Source organism: Notolepis coatsorum (genome assembly GCF_963971535.1).
Source record: "Notolepis coatsorum genome assembly, chromosome: 20".
Taxonomy (NCBI): Eukaryota; Metazoa; Chordata; class Actinopteri; order Aulopiformes; family Paralepididae; genus Notolepis; species Notolepis coatsorum.
This window is the reverse complement of record NC_140184.1, coordinates 1,663,693-1,683,153: the sequence shown is the minus strand read 5'-3', so window position 1 is coordinate 1,683,153 and position 19,461 is coordinate 1,663,693. Positions and strand designations below refer to the sequence as shown.

The 19,461-nt window shown below is 47.2% G+C and overlaps 1 protein-coding gene across 1 annotated transcript in view; it reads right to left on the bottom strand.

The window, feature by feature from the left end:
* The window catches only part of LOC311247276 (phosphatidate phosphatase LPIN1-like), a 36,503-nt gene extending 17,286 nt beyond the window's left edge, over positions 1-19,217 (bottom strand). The window contains exon 1 of the mRNA XM_084337636.1: positions 19,071-19,217. The gene's annotated coding sequence lies outside the window, so the exon portion shown is untranslated. The remainder of the gene's footprint in view (positions 1-19,070) is intronic.
* Between the last annotated feature and the right edge of the window lie 244 nt (positions 19,218-19,461).

The following is a 19,461-nucleotide window of genomic DNA, read 5'->3' as shown; positions in this document are numbered from 1 at the left end:
AATTGACCATCTTTTAGATAATAAAGTTAGAAAAAACATTGTTCCTCTGAAAATGTCAAATGTGTTGCTAGTAGTGACACGTTCGTGAGAAACAGAGAGCACGTAGAGCATTCATATATTCATATTAATATTCATATTCAAAATGTTTGCGACGCTGTCATTGGAAGACACATCCTTGTCAGTCGGTCCTGAAGGCATCGCTGCTCCAGATCAGTGGTTGAGACAAGTCTGGAGTTGTTTCCAGGGAGTGAAACGACACACGGCTACATAGAACGATGGGAGAAAGTAAAGTTTTGATAATCATCGCAGGCATGAAACCACACTGAACCCCCCCCCCCCCCCCCCCCCCCCCCCTCTACCCCGCCCCCAAGTTACACTGGCACAATAACAATGACAGTGGCAAAAATACTGCACTGGGACTCACCTGGAGCTCTGCACTTTACTTTACACTGTATACACTTTATATATATATTTATTCAAATTATTAATCCTTCACTGTACTGTCTTTGTCCTGTGTCTGTTGTTGCCGTTTGTTATGTGTAAAAAAGATCTATGTAGAAATGCATATACTGTATAATAGCCGTAACAATTACCAATGTGTTTACACATATGGCTCATTAATTAAAGGAATCTGAATCTGAGGTTCTATACTGTAAGTAAAACTATAATAAAACCAGCCCAAAGAAAATAAATGTCGATTAAAGAGTATTAATATCAGTCTGTGTGTGTTAACCCCCCCCCCAAGCCTTCTGTGTACATACTAGGGTTGGGTGCCGTTCACATTTGAACTGATACCAGTACCGGTACCTGTGAATCGATACCGGTACCCAACGGTACTTTTTTCCGGTACTTTATTCAATTTTTTTACCTCAGTTGTAAAAAAAATCCAAACTTCAAATTATTTATTGTTATTATTTATTTAGAACAATTTGTTAATATATATATATAATATTGCAGCAAGCGTTGTCTGCATCTAGCTTTGTAAAGTGTAACCACACTTGCGACCGTTTTCGGCTCGCCATCGCCCCGACTGCTTTGTTGTTGTCGAATCAAGTCAAATCCTAGGTGAGCGTGTATTGTGGGCGTGAACGTGAACGTGAACGTGCGGCACACTTCGTAGGCTTCGTTTCGCGGTAGACGAAGCGTTGACGTCATCGGACTTAAAAAAAAAACAGTACCGAAATGTGGCACCGGTGGATCTCACGCGAATCGGTACTCAGTAGTACTGACGTGATTCGGTCGATACCCTTAAAAGTACCAGATTCTGTACCCATCCCTGGTACATACCTATCTCTCCCGCGGGGGAGGGGAGGACGGTCAGCGTCGGTGCCCGAGCATGAGATGCCACCGGTGGATTTACTACCAACGGAGCCGTCATCTTTCCGGAGTCCAGCGACAATAAATACCTCGCCAACAAGTAACAACTCGTATACGCGCGATAATCTACATAGCAACCCACACAATGACGATATGAACACACCGCGCAAACACATGCTGCATAACAACAACAACAAGCGTGGGATAGTAAACAGAGCCATCCAAATGAACCGGAAGTGGAAAGTCTTCCCAACTGTAAATAACTCGAGACTTATTTGGGACTCAAATGCTAAACCAAAGGGTATATTAGGCGGACACTTGAACATACAAAGTTTAAAACCCAAAAGTGAAGAGATACGTCATATGTTACTAGAGTCTAATCTCGATTTCCTAGGTTTATCAGAAACTTGGCTCACTGAGAATTCTCCATATGCTGCTGTAACACTTCCGGGTTATAATATCTACAGAAGGGATCGAATGGATACGAAAGGGGGCGGTGTTCTGATCTACACCAGAGAGACCATCAGTTGTAAGGAGACTCAATGGCAAGACCCAAACGATTTAGAATGTATAGGTCTGAATATGATCCTGTCGCCTCAGATGTCCTTTACACTTATAGTAATTTATCGACCACCTTCCTCCAACATTAGCTTTTACGATAAATTTAAGAATGTACTAAGTCAATGTGATTTTAAGAGAGAGGTCATTATAATGGATGACTTAAATTTGAACTGGGAAGACAAGGTAACAAGGAAGAAGCTCAAACAAATTACTGACAGTTCTAACTCAAATGGTTAAAGGCCCAACGCGAATAACAAACAGCACCAGTACTCAGATTGACTTAATATTATTCACTAATAGACCCGAAAGAATTACAAAAACACACAATATGATAACAGGGCTGTCAGACCATAATATGGTGCTGATATCAAGAAAACTAACAGGCAAGCGGTTCAATACAAATGCTGGGAAAAGTGAATCCTTTGGCATTCCAAAACACAAGCAAGAGAAGTTTAGATTAGCCATACAAAACTTAAACTGGGACGATCTACTGCTTGAAAATGACCTAGAAACAACTTACAATCAAACAAATTACAATCTACAATCAATACATTTTCAATTAGGATAAAACGCAAAAATAAGAAACAGACTCTCCCCTGGGCAAACTATTTGGTCAAGAAACTAATGAAGGAACGGGACAATGCTTTAAAAACAAAACAACAAGGGAACTGAGAAAAGCAAAAGCATATTTCTTCATCTCAATTATTGAAAATGCCCACGGTAACTCAAATGTTATATGGAGTCAGATCAAGAAATTAACTGGTCAAAACAAAGCTGCAATTAAGCCAATTGAACTGAAGGTCAATGACAAAACTTTACAGTATCCGTCAGACGTAGCACCGGCCCTCAATCAGTATTTTGTAGAGTCTGTGGCCACAATAGCCCGGCGCGGTGGTGTAGTGGTTAACACTGTCGCCTCACTGCAAGAAGGTCCAGGGTTCGATTCCCGCTTGGGGACCAGGTTTCCATGATGCCAGTTACCCAGGTGGGGTATCTCCCAGGCCTTTCTGTGTGGAGTTTGCATGTTCTCCCCGTGCTCGCAAGGGTTTCCCCCCCCCGATAAGATAAACCCAATGGAAAAACATGCACAACAACAGATCGCTAACGCTGTGGCGTCCTTGACGAAGACGGACAGGAGCACTTGGATTGGTCCCCTGGCGCGGCTCACGTTGACGCCTGTCTGCTCCCGGCTGCCCTTGGGGGGGAAGGGCGACGGGATGGGTTAATCGCAGATACGAATTGCATGCATGCATCGCATGTGTGCCGATTGATGACCTCTGAGCAGGTCCTAAATTATTATTTATTATATAGTGTCCAAGGTGTTTGAAAAACTGATTGCCAAACAGGTCACTGATCATCTCAATAACAGCTCCTTCCCACTGCACCCAATGCAATTTGGATTCAGGGCTAACCATTCAACAGAAACAGCAACATGCTTCTTTTTAGAGAGAGTCAAGGCTTCAATGGACAGGGGTGGGGTTGTGGGGGCTGTGTTCCTTGATCTAAGGAAAGCTTTCGACACTGTTAACCATATTATTCTACTCCAAAAGCTGGTCAATTTCAACTTCTCCATAGAGTTCCTCAACCTCTTCAAATCATACCTTTCATTCCGTTCCCAACATGTCAAAATTAAAAATCATAAATCTACTGCCATCTGTCTGTCAACTGGTGTCCCGCAGGGCTCTGTCTTGGGTCCAATCCTGTTCAGCATGTACATTAACGATTTGCCTTCTGTGTGTGGCCAATGTGATGTACTGATGTATGCTGATGATACGGTGATCTTTACACACGGTAAAACCACAGAAGAGGTTGCAACAAAATTGTCTAATGTCGTGGTGTATGTCACATCCTGGCTTAAGAACAGCTGTTTACAATTGAATGTCTCTAAGACTGTCTGTATGTTCTTCTCCAAGGGCCACAGAGAAGTTGCAGAGCAGGATATCTTCATCTCCAGTCAGAAATTACAGGTAGTATCAGAATATAGGATTACACATAGGATTACACATAGACCCAAACCTTAGCTTCAAAGATCACATAAAAAAAGTCTGCAATAAGGTAAAGTTCAGCCTATCAAACTGCAGGTACATAAGAAACGTCCTTTCAACCGAGGCAGCAAAGCTATATTTTCATTCAATGGTTCTTTCCCACATCACATACTGTTTGATAACCTGGTCCAATTCACATTCCACCATTCTGAAACCACTTCAATCACTATACAAACAAGCAATACAAATTCTAGACAAGAAACCATTCAGGTACCATCACTGTCACATTCTAAAAAAATATAATCTACTCAGTTGGGAAAACCTGACTCTATGTCAAAACGTCTGTCTAATTTTTAAAATAAAGTGTGGATTGGCTCCTCCTCCTTTGTCCGGTTTCATCAACCTCAAGTCTGCCTCAACCAGGAACACTAGAGGTGCGGCAAGGGGGGACTGTACAATCCCTTTAAAAAAAAGTGTATTTGGCCAGGCCGTCTTCTCATACAGAGCATCCCACCAATGGAACTCAATTCCTCAAACAATTAGAGTGTCCACATCATACCACTGGCTTCCAATCAAATACAGGATACATTTTAAAATACTACTCATCACATTCAAAGCCCTCAACAACCTTGCCCCTCCCTACCTGTCCGACCTCCTCCACCGTCACACGCCCACCCGTCGCCTTAGGTCTGCAGATGCCAACCTCCTAACACCTCCCACGACCAGGCTCCGGACCTGGGGCGACAGGGCCTTCGCTGCTGCTGCCCCCTCCCTCTGGAATGCCCTCCCCAGCCATATCCGTGATGCAAACACCCTGACATCTTTTAAATCAGCCCTCAAAACTCACCTTTTCAATCTTGCTTTTGACCTCTAATTCTGTCGGTGTTATTTTATTTTATTTTTGTCATGTATTATTTTTGTTCTGTTTTCTGTTTTTTGTTTTGCCATAGTTTGTCTCTCCTGCCCATGTAAAGCGTCTTTGAGCACCTGGAAAAGCGCTATATAAAATAGATGTATTATTATTATTATACCATTCATTCAAGTGCAGGGTTAGGGAATGGCTCATTGTCAACACTGAGGTGTCTGTGTGTGTATGTGTGTGTGTGGATATGGTGCGTCTGTCTATGTCTGGGTCTCTTAATATGTCATGATGTGCTCTGTCCTTGTGTCCATAGGCGCCTGGCCTTAAGAGCACGCGGAGCAGCTGCTCTCCCACTATTGAACTTGGGGGAGCAAGGGTATGATCTTGCTCCACCACTTTTTGATCATATGAAAAATATGATATCCCCCCCCCCCCCCCCCCCAATATATAAATCTAACTATAACTACGTAATTTCAATCAAATTAATAATACGCAATGACACTTAATAACACGTTTTTAAGTTTCCAAAGATTGCGAACCCCCCCCCGCTGCCCCATTATGGTTTGATCCAGTTCCTCCCATCTCCAGCGCGTAGACCTTGGCTCACAGCGCTGCAGTCTGGCTGCAGCAGGTAGGCTGAGTCAGTGTAAATATCAAAGCCCACAGAGTGTGTCATAATATTGGTGGCAGGCAGGCAGGCTTTTCCAGTAAGTTGTTCAAATAAAAGGATTATGTTAGACATAAGTTACTATTGAGTGGTAGTAGAACTTCTACGGTTCTACCACGCAATACAATAAAAGTGTTTCACGGTCCCGAATTGCGATCTGGTCATACGGTTTCCTCGAATAAATAATAATAACGTTTCCCTCTCTGGTTGGCGTTAGCTTTAGTGCTAGCCGCTAGCTAACGTTATCTAGATATGTGGTGTGAGCTCAGCTGGATGACGTTGACTTCATTTCCAAACGTTAACGCTATCTATATGGCAGACGAGCAGGGCCGGATTAACGACGGCCGCGGCCCGTGGGCCTATAGTGACGAGGGGCCTCGCTTTTTTTTTTTTTTTTTTGTTTGTTTTTTTTTAGATCGATGTTGTGAGGTTTTGCCCGCTGCTCACTACCTTTTCTCTGTCTTCTTTAAGCCTACTGTTAGGAATTCCCTATTCTCTGTCTTCTTTAAGCCTACTGTTAGGAATTCCCTACTCACTCTCTCTAGCCCCCACCCTCTCGTTCCTTACCCTTAGTGGCCACACCTGTTTGATATTCTATTATCTCTCGCACCTGTGGTGGCAGGCTAATTAGTCCCCCTGTGGGCTTTAAATACCAGGGCGCTTCCCCTCGTTTTGGCGTGGGGTCGTGTTGTATACTTGCCGAGTCATATTCTCTAAACATCTAGACTCTTTCGGGAGATCCTCTGTCTGCCTATGCTGTTCCATTCTCCGGCGTCGAGATGTTTGCTCCAGCCTTCGCCTGCTGTCGCCGTTGCCTGAGAGTGGGACTGGTCTGCGCTCCCTAGACTTCCACGGGAGGCATCCCAGTCATCCACTTCAGACCCCCCGCGCAGCTGTCGTCCTGACGCACATCCAGACCAGCGCAGACGCTCTCCAGTCCACAGCGCGCAACGCGCATCTTCCAAGGACGCTCGAGCTTGGCACGCTCTCCAGACCAGCGCGCAACGCGCATCTTCCAGACCTTCGAGCTTGGCACGCTCCTCCGTACCAGCGCACTGACGCGCATCTTCCAGACCTTCGAGCTTGGCACGCTCCTCCGTACCAGCGCTCTGACGCGCATCTTCCAGACCTTCGAGCTTGGCACGCTCCTCCGTACCAGCGCACTGACGCGCATCTTCCAGACCTTCGAGCTTGGCACGCTCCTCCGTACCAGCGCTCTGACGCGCATCTTCCAGACCTTCGAGCTTGGCACGCTCTCCAGACCTCAGCGCGCCGACGCGCATCTTCCAGACCTTCGTGCTTGGCACACTCCTCCTGGCAGACGCACCCCGATGCGTCTCTCTGTTCCGACGCGCACACCAAGGTGTGGCGCGCCACTCTGTTCCTCGGCTCCGACAGTGGCTACCCGGTGGACGACATCCTCGCCACCGCCACTGTTCCAGCTCCCTGTTCCGACGCGCACACCAAGGTGTGGCGCGCACTCTGTTCCTCGGCTCCGACAGTGGCTACCCGGTGGACGACATCCTCGCCACCGCCACTGTTCCAGCTCCCTGTTCCGACGCGCACACCAAGGTGTGGCGCGCACTCTGTTCCTCGGCTCCGACAGTGGCTACCCGGTGGACGACATCCTCGCCACCGCCACTGTTCCAGCTCCCTGTTCCGACGCGCACACCAAGGTGTGGCGCGCACTCTGTTCCTCGGCTCCGACAGCGGCTACCCGGTGGACGATGCCCTCGTCACCGCCACTGTTCCAGCACTCTGGTCCTCGGCTCCGACAGCGGCTACCCGGTGGACGATGCCCTCGTCACCGCCACTGTTCCAGCACTCTCTCCCTCGGCTCGGACAGCCAGCCGCCCCGGTGGCAATGCCTTCGTTCCCGTTGCTGTCCCTGTACCATTACGCATGCGCCTGGGTGAGTTTTGATTGTGATGTCACTCACCCAGCGTAGTGCCCTTGCCCCGTTCCCGTTGCTGTCCCTGTACCTTTACGCATACGCCTGGGTGAGTTTTGATTGTGATGTCACTCACTCAGCGTAGTGCCCTTGCCCCCGTTCCCGTTGCTGTCCCTGTACCTTTACGCATACGCCTGGGTGAGTTTTGATTGTGATGTCACTCACTCAGCGTAATGCTTTTGTCCCCCGTTCCCGCTGCTGTCCCGTACCTTTACGCATACGCCTGGGTGAGTTTTGATTGTGATGTCACTCACTCAGCGTAATGCCTCTTGCCCCCGTTCCCGCTGCTGTTCCTGTACCTTTACGCATACGCCTGGGTGAGTTTTGATTGTGATGTCACTCTCCCAGCGTATTGCCTCTGTTAGTTAGTTTGGACATTTCATCTCCCAGCGTATTGCCTCTGTTAGTTAGTTTGGACATTTCATCTCCCAGCGTATTGCCTCTGTTAGTTAGTTTGGACATTTCATCTCCCAGCGTAATGCCTCTGTTTTTGGTTCTCACTTAGAATAGTATTTTTTGGACTTTACATCTCCCCCTGTGTGTTTGTCACACGAAGATATTATTACTTTGTTCACTTTGTTATTTGGACTGTTCTGCACCTGCTCTGTTTTTTCCCTTTTGTGCATTAACTCTCTCCTCTGTCCTGCAGAGCGGCCCAGATGTTTTCCCACCAGTCCCCAGTTCCTCCCTGTACCCCAGCCCGCCTCCGCGGGCCTCAGTCCCCTTCTAGTTCCACCTAGTTCCTGGTCCCAAGTTCTCCCTTTCTAGTTCCACCTAGTTCCTGTTCCCTTGTTCTCCCCTTTCTAGTTCCACCTAGTTCCTGGTCCCAAGTTCTCCCCTTCTAGTTCCACCTAGTTCCTAGTCCCTAGTTCCCCTAGTCCCCGTTTCTCCTGTTCCCTAGCTCTCCTAGTCCCTAGTCCTCTCTCCCTAGTTCTCCTTGTCCCTGGTTTACCTAGTCTCTAGTTCCTCTGTCCCAAGGCGTTCCCTTAACCTTCCCTTAGGCGTTCCCTTACTTTCCCTTAGTGTTCCCTTTTCCTGCCCGCCTCTTAAAGGCACCTTTCCTTCCCCTCATATTATATTCCTGTATTTGTGATTCTCCCTTAAAGGGACAGTGCCCTTTTCCCTGTATTTCCCTGTTGTTCAATAAATATCTGTTTCTTGGCAAGCCATCATACCTGTCTTGTGTTGTGCGATTGGGGTCGGTTACAAACCATAACAGTACGACCCCACCAAATCGACGACCCCAGCCAGCACAGACGGTGTATGTTGAGTTTGCCTTTTTTTTTTCTTGTTCCCTCTAGCTCCCCTGTTAGCCCTGTTAGCTCCCCTGTTAGCTTGTTAGTCTCCCCTCTAGCTCCCCTGTTAGCCCCGTTTAGCTTCCCTGTTAGTCCTGTTTAGCTCCCTTGTTGGCCTGTTACTCCCCTGTTTAGCTTGTTAGTCTCCCCGGTTAGCTCCCCTGTTTGCTTCCCGTTTTGCCCTGTTTGATCCCCCTGTAGCTAGCCATGCCCTGGCGGCTAACCCAGTCCCTCAGCAGAGCCCCGGTCTGCTAGCTTGGCCCCGGCTGTTAGCACAGCCTCTATGTTAATGCAGCCTTGCGGCTGGCATAGGCCCTGTAGCTAGCCAGGCCCAAGCAGCTAACCCGGTCCCTCTGCATGGCCTCCACCTTTTTGTGTAGTTTATCCCACTGCTAGGACTGCCCTTTCAGCTAGCAAGGTCAGTTTTTCTCACACAGCTAGGACTGTCCTTCCAGCTAGCTTGTGCTCTCATGCTGGTCCAGCCCTGTCTGCCAGCCTAGCTCCGGCAGCTAGCGCAGCCTCTATGTTGATGTAGCAGTACAGCTAGCATAGGCCCTGTAGCTATCAGTGCCCTGGCAGCTACCCTTTCCCTCTGCTAGCCTGGCTCCGGCAGCTTGCGCAGCCTCTATGTTGATGTAGCAGTACAGCTAGCATAGGCCCTGTAGCTATCAGTGCCCTGGCAGCTAACCTTCCCTCTGCTAGCCCTTTCCCGGTGCTTCCATGGTTAACCCTTTGCTACCCTGCTTGCCCCTCAGTTCTCTAGACCCAGTTCCTCTAGACCAGTTCTCTAGACCAGTTCTCTAAACCAGTTCTCTAGACCAGTTCTCTAGCCCGGTTCTCTAGCCCAGTTCTCTAGACCAGTTCTCTAGACCAGTTCTCTAGACCAGTTCCTCTAGACTAGTTCTCTAGACCCAGTTCCTCTAGACCAGTTCCCCCAGTTGCCCCTCTGCTACCCTAGTTACCCCTCGGCGACCCTGTTTCTTTTGCTAGCCCCACTCTTGTGGTGGCTTCCCCTGCTGGCTTGGCCAGTACCTCTTGTTTTGCCCCCTGCCACTCTGTCTGTATTTGTTTTGGGTCGCCGGGTGGCTCCCGTTGGAGGGGGGGATACTGTGAGGTTTTGCCCGCTGCTCACTACCTTTTCTCTGTCTTCTTTAAGCCTACTGTTAGGAATTCCCTATTCTCTGTCTTCTTTAAGCCTACTGTTAGGAATTCCCTACTCACTCTCTCTAGCCCCCACCCTCTCGTTCCTTACCCTTAGTGGCCACACCTGTTTGATATTCTATTATCTCTCGCACCTGTGGTGGCAGGCTAATTAGTCCCCCTGTGGGCTTTAAATACCAGGGCGCTTCCCCTCGTTTTGGCGTGGGGTCGTGTTGTATACTTGCCGAGTCATATTCTCTAAACATCTAGACTCTTTCGGGAGATCCTCTGTCTGCCTATGCTGTTCCATTCTCCGGCGTCGAGATGTTTGCTCCAGCCTTCGCCTGCTGTCGCCGTTGCCTGAGAGTGGGACTGGTCTGCGCTCCCTAGACTTCCACGGGAGGCATCCCAGTCATCCACTTCAGACCCCCCGCGCAGCTGTCGTCCTGACGCACATCCAGACCAGCGCAGACGCTCTCCAGTCCACAGCGCGCAACGCGCATCTTCCAAGGACGCTCGAGCTTGGCACGCTCTCCAGACCAGCGCGCAACGCGCATCTTCCAGACCTTCGAGCTTGGCACGCTCCTCCGTACCAGCGCACTGACGCGCATCTTCCAGACCTTCGAGCTTGGCACGCTCCTCCGTACCAGCGCTCTGACGCGCATCTTCCAGACCTTCGAGCTTGGCACGCTCCTCCGTACCAGCGCACTGACGCGCATCTTCCAGACCTTCGAGCTTGGCACGCTCCTCCGTACCAGCGCTCTGACGCGCATCTTCCAGACCTTCGAGCTTGGCACGCTCTCCAGACCTCAGCGCGCCGACGCGCATCTTCCAGACCTTCGTGCTTGGCACACTCCTCCTGGCAGACGCACCCCGATGCGTCTCTCTGTTCCGACGCGCACACCAAGGTGTGGCGCGCCACTCTGTTCCTCGGCTCCGACAGTGGCTACCCGGTGGACGACATCCTCGCCACCGCCACTGTTCCAGCTCCCTGTTCCGACGCGCACACCAAGGTGTGGCGCGCACTCTGTTCCTCGGCTCCGACAGTGGCTACCCGGTGGACGACATCCTCGCCACCGCCACTGTTCCAGCTCCCTGTTCCGACGCGCACACCAAGGTGTGGCGCGCACTCTGTTCCTCGGCTCCGACAGTGGCTACCCGGTGGACGACATCCTCGCCACCGCCACTGTTCCAGCTCCCTGTTCCGACGCGCACACCAAGGTGTGGCGCGCACTCTGTTCCTCGGCTCCGACAGCGGCTACCCGGTGGACGATGCCCTCGTCACCGCCACTGTTCCAGCACTCTGTTCCTCGGCTCCGACAGCGGCTACCCGGTGGACGATGCCCTCGTCACCGCCACTGTTCCAGCACTCTCTCCCTCGGCTCGGACAGCCAGCCGCCCCGGTGGCGATGCCTTCGTTCCCGTTGCTGTCCCTGTACCATTACGCATGCGCCTGGGTGAGTTTTGATTGTGATGTCACTCACCCAGCGTAGTGCCCTTGCCCCCGTTCCCGTTGCTGTCCCTGTACCTTTACGCATACGCCTGGGTGAGTTTTGATTGTGATGTCACTCACTCAGCGTAGTGCCCTTGCCCCCGTTCCCGTTGCTGTCCCTGTACCTTTACGCATACGCCTGGGTGAGTTTTGATTGTGATGTCACTCACTCAGCGTAATGCTTTTGTCCCCCGTTCCCGCTGCTGTCCCGTACCTTTACGCATACGCCTGGGTGAGTTTTGATTGTGATGTCACTCACTCAGCGTAATGCCTCTTGCCCCCGTTCCCGCTGCTGTTCCTGTACCTTTACGCATAAGCCTGGGTGAGTTTTGATTGTGATGTCACTCTCCCAGCGTATTGCCTCTGTTAGTTAGTTTGGACATTTCATCTCCCAGCGTATTGCCTCTGTTAGTTAGTTTGGACATTTCATCTCCCAGCGTATTGCCTCTGTTAGTTAGTTTGGACATTTCATCTCCCAGCGTAATGCCTCTGTTTTTGGTTCTCACTTAGAATAGTATTTTTTGGACTTTACATCTCCCCCTGTGTGTTTGTCACACGAAGATATTATTACTTTGTTCACTTTGTTATTTGGACTGTTCTGCACCTGCTCTGTTTTTTCCCTTTTGTGCATTAACTCTCTCCTCTGTCCTGCAGAGCGGCCCAGATGTTTTCCCACCAGTCCCCAGTTCCTCCCTGTACCCCAGCCCGCCTCCGCGGGCCTCAGTCCCCTTCTAGTTCCACCTAGTTCCTGGTCCCAAGTTCTCCCTTTCTAGTTCCACCTAGTTCCTGTTCCCTTGTTCTCCCCTTTCTAGTTCCACCTAGTTCCTGGTCCCAAGTTCTCCCCTTCTAGTTCCACCTAGTTCCTAGTCCCTAGTTCCCCTAGTCCCCGTTTCTCCTGTTCCCTAGCTCTCCTAGTCCCTAGTCCTCTCTCCCTAGTTCTCCTTGTCCCTGGTTTACCTAGTCTCTAGTTCCTCTGTCCCAAGGCGTTCCCTTAACCTTCCCTTAGGCGTTCCCTTACTTTCCCTTAGTGTTCCCTTTTCCTGCCCGCCTCTTAAAGGCACCTTTCCTTCCCCTCATATTATATTCCTGTATTTGTGATTCTCCCTTAAAGGGACAGTGCCCTTTTCCCTGTATTTCCCTGTTGTTCAATAAATATCTGTTTCTTGGCAAGCCATCATACCTGTCTTGTGTTGTGCGATTGGGGTCGGTTACAAACCATAACAGATGTGATGATTGTGCACTGCAGACTCAGGGAGGAGGCAGAGAAGGAGAGAAAGAGACACAAGATTTACAGGTAATGGAAATATATCTTTTTTCTCTTTCTTATTAAAAACTTGGCCTATTTGAAAGGAGATTGATTTAATAAAAATGAATGAGCGAAAAATCAATATACAGTGTATATACAGTATAATATATTATTATTATAGTAATTGGCTATCATACTGCAATATAAACTGAGTTTTATAGTGAAAAGAGCAGCTTTATTGGTCAAGATTGAAGGCTCTATATTGCAGGAAATTGCACGTACAGGTTCATTAAATTAAAAAAAAAAATTAATAAAAAAAAAATTCTTGCACCCCCACTTTCAACTATAACTAGGCGGCCATGCTTGTGTCCATGACTGTATTGTGACCTGTATCCCTATCGTATGTCTATGTGCTTTTGTTGTGTTTTTATTCTAATGTTATTTATCTTGATTTTATTCTGTTTTTATTGCTAACCCTTTTTTCACACAGGATGTTAGCCTGTACCTTCTGGCAGGGGGACTGCCAATGGAAATCAGCCTTTTGGCTAAACTTGGGTGCATTTACATTTGTAAAATGTTTTATTAATGTACACTGTCCCCCTTGATCAAATAAAGTAAACCTAACCTAAACCTACTACCCGCCCCCCCCCCCCCCCAAGCCTTCTGTGTACCTATCTCTGTGTGCTATCCCCCCCCCCCCTATGTACATACTGTGGCAGATATCATCCCCCGTTCCATGGGTATGTGAACGGATGGGAGATACTACTGCCACGGGAGGAGAGGAAGTAATTAGGCAGCTGATTAGGACTGATAGAACACACCTGTGCACCATTAGATCACCCACATCCCACACGCACACACTAAGACAGATAGAGTTTAGTTGAGAGGAGGTGAGGTAGGAGCGAAGTACGGAGAGAGAGATTGTTGTTGTACGGAGTTTTGTGAGGTGAGAGGTAGTGAGATGAGAGGTGAAGGCGAGAAGGTGTTCACTGTGTACTGGACGCTAGACTGGCTGAGAAAACCCCCTTGTGTACTGACCCTGGACCGGAAGACTACTCTGAGTATTGAACAATCCCTTTTTTGTACTAAGCCTGTTTTTGTGTTTTTTTGACCTTGGACTGTATTACGACCATTCTAATTGCCCATCGGACTATATTCTGCCCCATTCAATAAATATTCTTTATTGATTGCATTGCACTTGTGTGGACAGTAGGGGTGGAACGGTATGCATTCGAACCGTACTCCGTTCGGCACGGCCTCCCCGGTTCGGGACGTGTGTGTATTGTACGGTTCACGGGATGAGCAAAAAAATAATCTTCATTTGGCAGGAAGCCGGGAGAGGTGACGGCGCCGGCTTCTCAGCTGGCAGCAGGTGCTAGTCAGTTTGTGGAAATGGCATGCGCAATATATTATAAATCAATCTTCATTACGACTTTAAAAACATAGCCATTAACATTACATAGGCCTACACACATCATAACGTTAACGTTACCACGGTTTGTACAACAACACAACGCACTTTAACTATGGTAGTAGCCCACCAGCTGTAATACAGCCAACCTGAAATGTTACCGTAGCTACTAGCTAGCAGAGGAGAAAATGGGAGTCTGAGAGGCGGGGTGTTGAAAGAAAATGATAGGCGTTTATTCAACATCCAAGAAGGCTAACATACAACTGTGTTTTACTAACTCCAACCGGGACTATTGACGCTTTTCCACTGCATGTTATCAACTTGATTCAACTCCGGTAACGTTAGGGTCCAAAAGGTCCCACCCGCTAAACGGTCCGTGCGGACCCGCCAACCCATAGATAGTTCCAACTCATCAAATTACGTTAATCCACCACAGTTGCACTCAATATTTAAATAATGTTAGTCTAAATAAATGTAGACAGACAATGTACGTATTTTTTAAATAGAATGAACAGAGCAGTGTTGTTTTGAAACAGTACAGTGTGTGTGTGTGTGTGTGTGTGTGTGTGTGTGTGTGTGTGTGTGTGTGTGTGTGTGTGTGTGTGTGTGTGTGTGTGTGTGTGTGTGTGTGTTAGTTTGAGTTAGAGTTAGTTGAGCATATGCATACTTACTTTGTGTTGACGGCCTTTGTCTATAATGTGGCCACAAAAATAGAAAGGTTTAATTATTTTGTTTGTTTGCACTAAGTTAATACTTTGACAAATGTAGCCTATATTTTTCAGTCAGTTCGGTCTGCCAAACATTATTTAAGGCACACCGCTGTAAACCTTTTTTTATTTATTTTTTTTAAATAAATGAGAAGCATGTTTACAATTTTTGGGAGCGTTACATTTAAAAACAAATAAAAAACAAGGTACTGTATATCGAACCGAACCGAAAGCCGTTACCACAAAACCGTGATACGAACCGAACCGTCAATTTTGTGAACCGTTCCACCCCCCCCTAGTGGACAGTTGAATTTGTTTGTTTTTGAACCGTGACAAGTCTGAACACCACCAGGCACGTCACCATACATATCTCTGTGGGCTACCCCCCCCCCCCCCCCCCCCCCCCCCCACACACACACACACACACACACACACACACACACACACACACACACACACACACACACACACACACACAAACGCTTTCTATGTACATACCTATCTCTTAATCTGTTTGTGTGACTTATTTCTCAAGAGCCAGTAGGCCTAGTCGGGACATTTCAGAATGATTACATAATTGTCAATCCACTCCCTCCCCCCTCCCCCCCCCCCCCCCCCCCACACACACACACACACACACACACACACACACACACACACACACACACACACACACACACACACACACACACACACACACACTGCTCCCTCCAAGGACATCAGCCTGCTTCCTGGTTAATGGCCAATCCCAAGAAGACAATGCCATGCAGCCTCAACAGCCAATCACAAGAAGACAGCTTATATCTCATGACTGGAATTGAAAACACTAGGCACATGAAGTCACATGCAGGCCGATGTATTGATCGGTCATTATTACAGCATCAGGCAAGAGACACGACGAGGGAATGTATAGCATGACAAAAAAAGGGAAAAAAAGGGAAATTCATAGTATCAGGGAAGATACTCCAGTCCTTCTACTCCGGGGCTGTGGAGACGGGGAACATCACTGCCTGGTTTGGAAACAGCACGGCCCAGGACAGGAAGGCCCTACAGAGAGTGGTGCGCTCAGCAGAATGGACTACAGGTATTGCACTACCTCCCCTGCAGGACTTATACAATAGGAGGTGCAAATCCAGAGCCTGCAGAATAATGAAGGACCCTCACCACCCCAACAACAGCCTGTTCAAGCTGCTGCAGTCAGGCAAGCGCCTCCGTATACACACAGCAAGAACAGAGAGACTCAGGCTCAGCTTCTTCCCTCAGGCCATCAGAACACTGAACACTGATCTCGCCACACACAAGCACACATGAACACACACATACACACATACACACACACACACACACACCACACACCACACATCCTGCACTCTCTCACACATAAACACACTACATGTAAATTTTTTTTATAAAAAAATAAACATAACTGTATATGTTGTATAGTATTGTACAGTATATAGGACTCATTACCTTTCATTCTTGAACACATTCGGGGCCATTGGGATTAGACGGGGCCCACTCTATACGGCCAGCATATCATAACAACCTTTCATTGTGCGTGAGGCTGTTTGTAGAGCTAAATCTATACTTTATATTATTGCTATCTGTCCATTCTCATTGCCGTACATAAATATTTTTTTCATCAATACGTTCCCATTTTATAGCGTCTTGAATATGAACGTTATAGCAGAATGTTCTGGGGTATTTCCTGGAACGCGAGATATAGGGTGCTAAGCTAATAACGTTAAATCGAATGGCGTTTCGGCTATAGACAAGCTAGAGTTAAAACTCAAAATGCATATTGTCGGTATCATGGTCCACCATGAATGCATCAAAGGGGGGGGGGGGGGGGGGGGGGGGACGACGTGATTATTGATTACCAATAACGTTACCAATAACATTAGCCTCAGTAGCCTCATTCGCTGACCGTGACCGGGTGGCTGGCTATCAAAGCAAGGCCCGACCAGGCTGAAATTGACGTCAAATCGATCTTACCTGTGGCCGGTTGGACTGCAAAAAGGATTTCCCAGTTATCGATCGCCATCTGGTAGATCCATATGTCCATTGGCTGATGATATATTCCTTTACTGCATACTGAATTCAGCGTCCCAAAAACTATTCCAGGCGATCGGCTACACGCATAGCTTTAGGCTAACAGAAAAGTCCATTCATAATGAAAATTTTAAAACACCGGTCTGTAACAGGGAACACTGCATTATCGAGACAGCGCCCCTACGAGGATCTGGCCGGTAATGCACTTTCCGAATTCCAAGAGTAGGGTAAATCTGCAGTGCCACTCTGTGACATTGAGTAGGATATTACAAAGGAATAAAAGCCAAAACAACCTTGCCACGCCCTTTAAGCATGGTGCCGAAACACGTGGTTGGCCCCGAATGTGTTATTTAAGCTTAGCATTGTATTGTATTTTATCTTAGTACTTTTTGTCATGTCTATTTTGTTATCTATTCTATTTTATTCTTGTATTTTTTGCACAATCAAGGCGGCCATGGCCACCTTCATTTCACTACATTTGATCATCCTACTTATTATGTGGTTGTTGTTGTTGTTGTTGTTGTTGTTGTTTTCTTATCCTGGTGGAAGCAAGGTGGCCTAAATGTTAGAGAATCAGGTCAAGGTTTCTGAACTTTGTAAAGAAACTCAAAGTATTAAGAGCGATGCTCTGTTGTTCTATGTGTTATGAGCGATGCACTGCTCTATTTTATCACACTTTTTACTCTGTCTATTCTATTTAATTATTTTTAGTATTGCCTATTTTATTTTTTTACTTTATTTTTTAGCGTTTATCGCTTTTCTGGTCAAGCACGACCGACAGAAACAGGTTGAAATGGGATGTAGAGTAGGGGAAGACATTCTGAGAAATGACGGCGGGTCCGGGAATCGAACTCGTGTACCCCAGATCCGTGACGAGCACGGTTTTCCCCGACGCAGAAATAGCACCGAGATATGCGGTGAGCTACGGGAGCTCCCCAGTATTGCCTATTTTTAAACTGAATCAAACTGCACTTTTTTACTCTGTGTATTCTATTTTATTATTTGTATTACTTAGTAAACAGCCTATTGGGATGCTAGATCCTAATGTGAAACACTGTGATTTACCTTACCTTGCTACCTCTCTATCTTTTTAATGCTCGCTTATGCCTGTATTGTTTACTGCTGTGAAGCCCTCTGAACTGCAATTTCTGTATGAAAAGTGCTATACAAATAAAGTTTATTATTATTAAGGTTCAACCAGGCAGGCAACACGGACGGTTCAATTACAAATAGTCAAAACTGCTGTTGAAGTGATTGATTGATTGATTGATTGATTGATTGATTGATTGATTGATTGATTGATTGAAAACTTTATTAACAGATTGCAGAATGGGTACAGTACAGTACGGCTCAATACATACAATTGTTAAGGGGATGCAGACCAGAGAAAGACTTTCGTCTTGTTTACATCAGGGTCCCCCATTTTCAATTCATAATGGGCAAGGCACTTAAATCCCAACATTTCTGCTCAGGTGCCAACAAGACTGACTGACTGGGCAGCTCCCAGGTGTGAATGTGTGGAACTGAATGAAGCAGCATGTTGAACATGAAGAAATTATGTGCCCTGTGTCAATAATGTTTCGTTTTTTTTTTTTTTTTAAGTTGTAGTAACAACACCGTTCAGACAGAGATAGGAAACAGACAGATAGACAGACAGGTGGCCACACAGACACACAGACACACAGACACACGCATAAATATGGCTCCCGCCCGATTATTCAAGCTTTTAAAGCAATCTCCTCTCTCTCGCGGAGAGACTGCTAGAAATCCACTCGAATACACACTAACACACACACACACACACACACACACACACACACACACACACACACACACACACACACACATCACCGCATATTGCTATTGCCATAGCAAACAACGCACGTCTATATTGCTTTCTATTCTATTATTGCTTTTATAGGCTTTATATTTCTATTATTTTTATTGTACAATTATAGATGTGAAATATGATGGAATACAATTTTTCATTTAGCTATTAAGGATTGCAATATCCTACTATGTGTAGAAAGAGCATTAACGTGTCTCGATGTACAGTATATAACCCAGCCTATATATTTGTTATATGCGAACAGCTCATTATTGTTATTGCATATTGCATGGTCGCCTCAGCCCGCAGACCACACACATGTAAACAGTTGCACACGGGGGGGGGGGGGGGGGGGGGGGGACGGCTCGGCATTCATTCAAACTGTCGCAGCAAAACAACATGGGATATTAATCATATTATTATTATTATGTGCAGAAGCGATGATAACAAACAGACCCACGTCTAGCGATATTAATATGTTAGAGTCAACTGTACATCGGCAGAACAGCGATATAGTGGGCTGCCTGCCGTCCGTGTAATATTCATATCCACATACATTTATGGCCGATGACTCTTGCTCTTGGTTCTTCTTGCTGCCATCAAACGGATCCTTCCAAGTCCGGCAGTTTTTTATTAAGTCGCACAAAGAGACATTGTTCAAATAACAATGTAATGCAAGAAGTAATAACTAGTATAACTATATGACAGAGTCCAGACAGAATATTTCCACGGAACTGAATGTGCTGTTCGCGGCCGCAGCTGCCTCGGTATTTAAAGCACCGTGAACTCACACGTCTCCCTCCCTCTCCTCTATATACACACGCACGCACGCGCGCGCGCACACACGCACGCACACACACACGTACACACACGCACACGCGCACACACACGCACACACACAGACACCCTTCCTAATAGGCTGGACGGATGGTGACGTTCGTTGTATT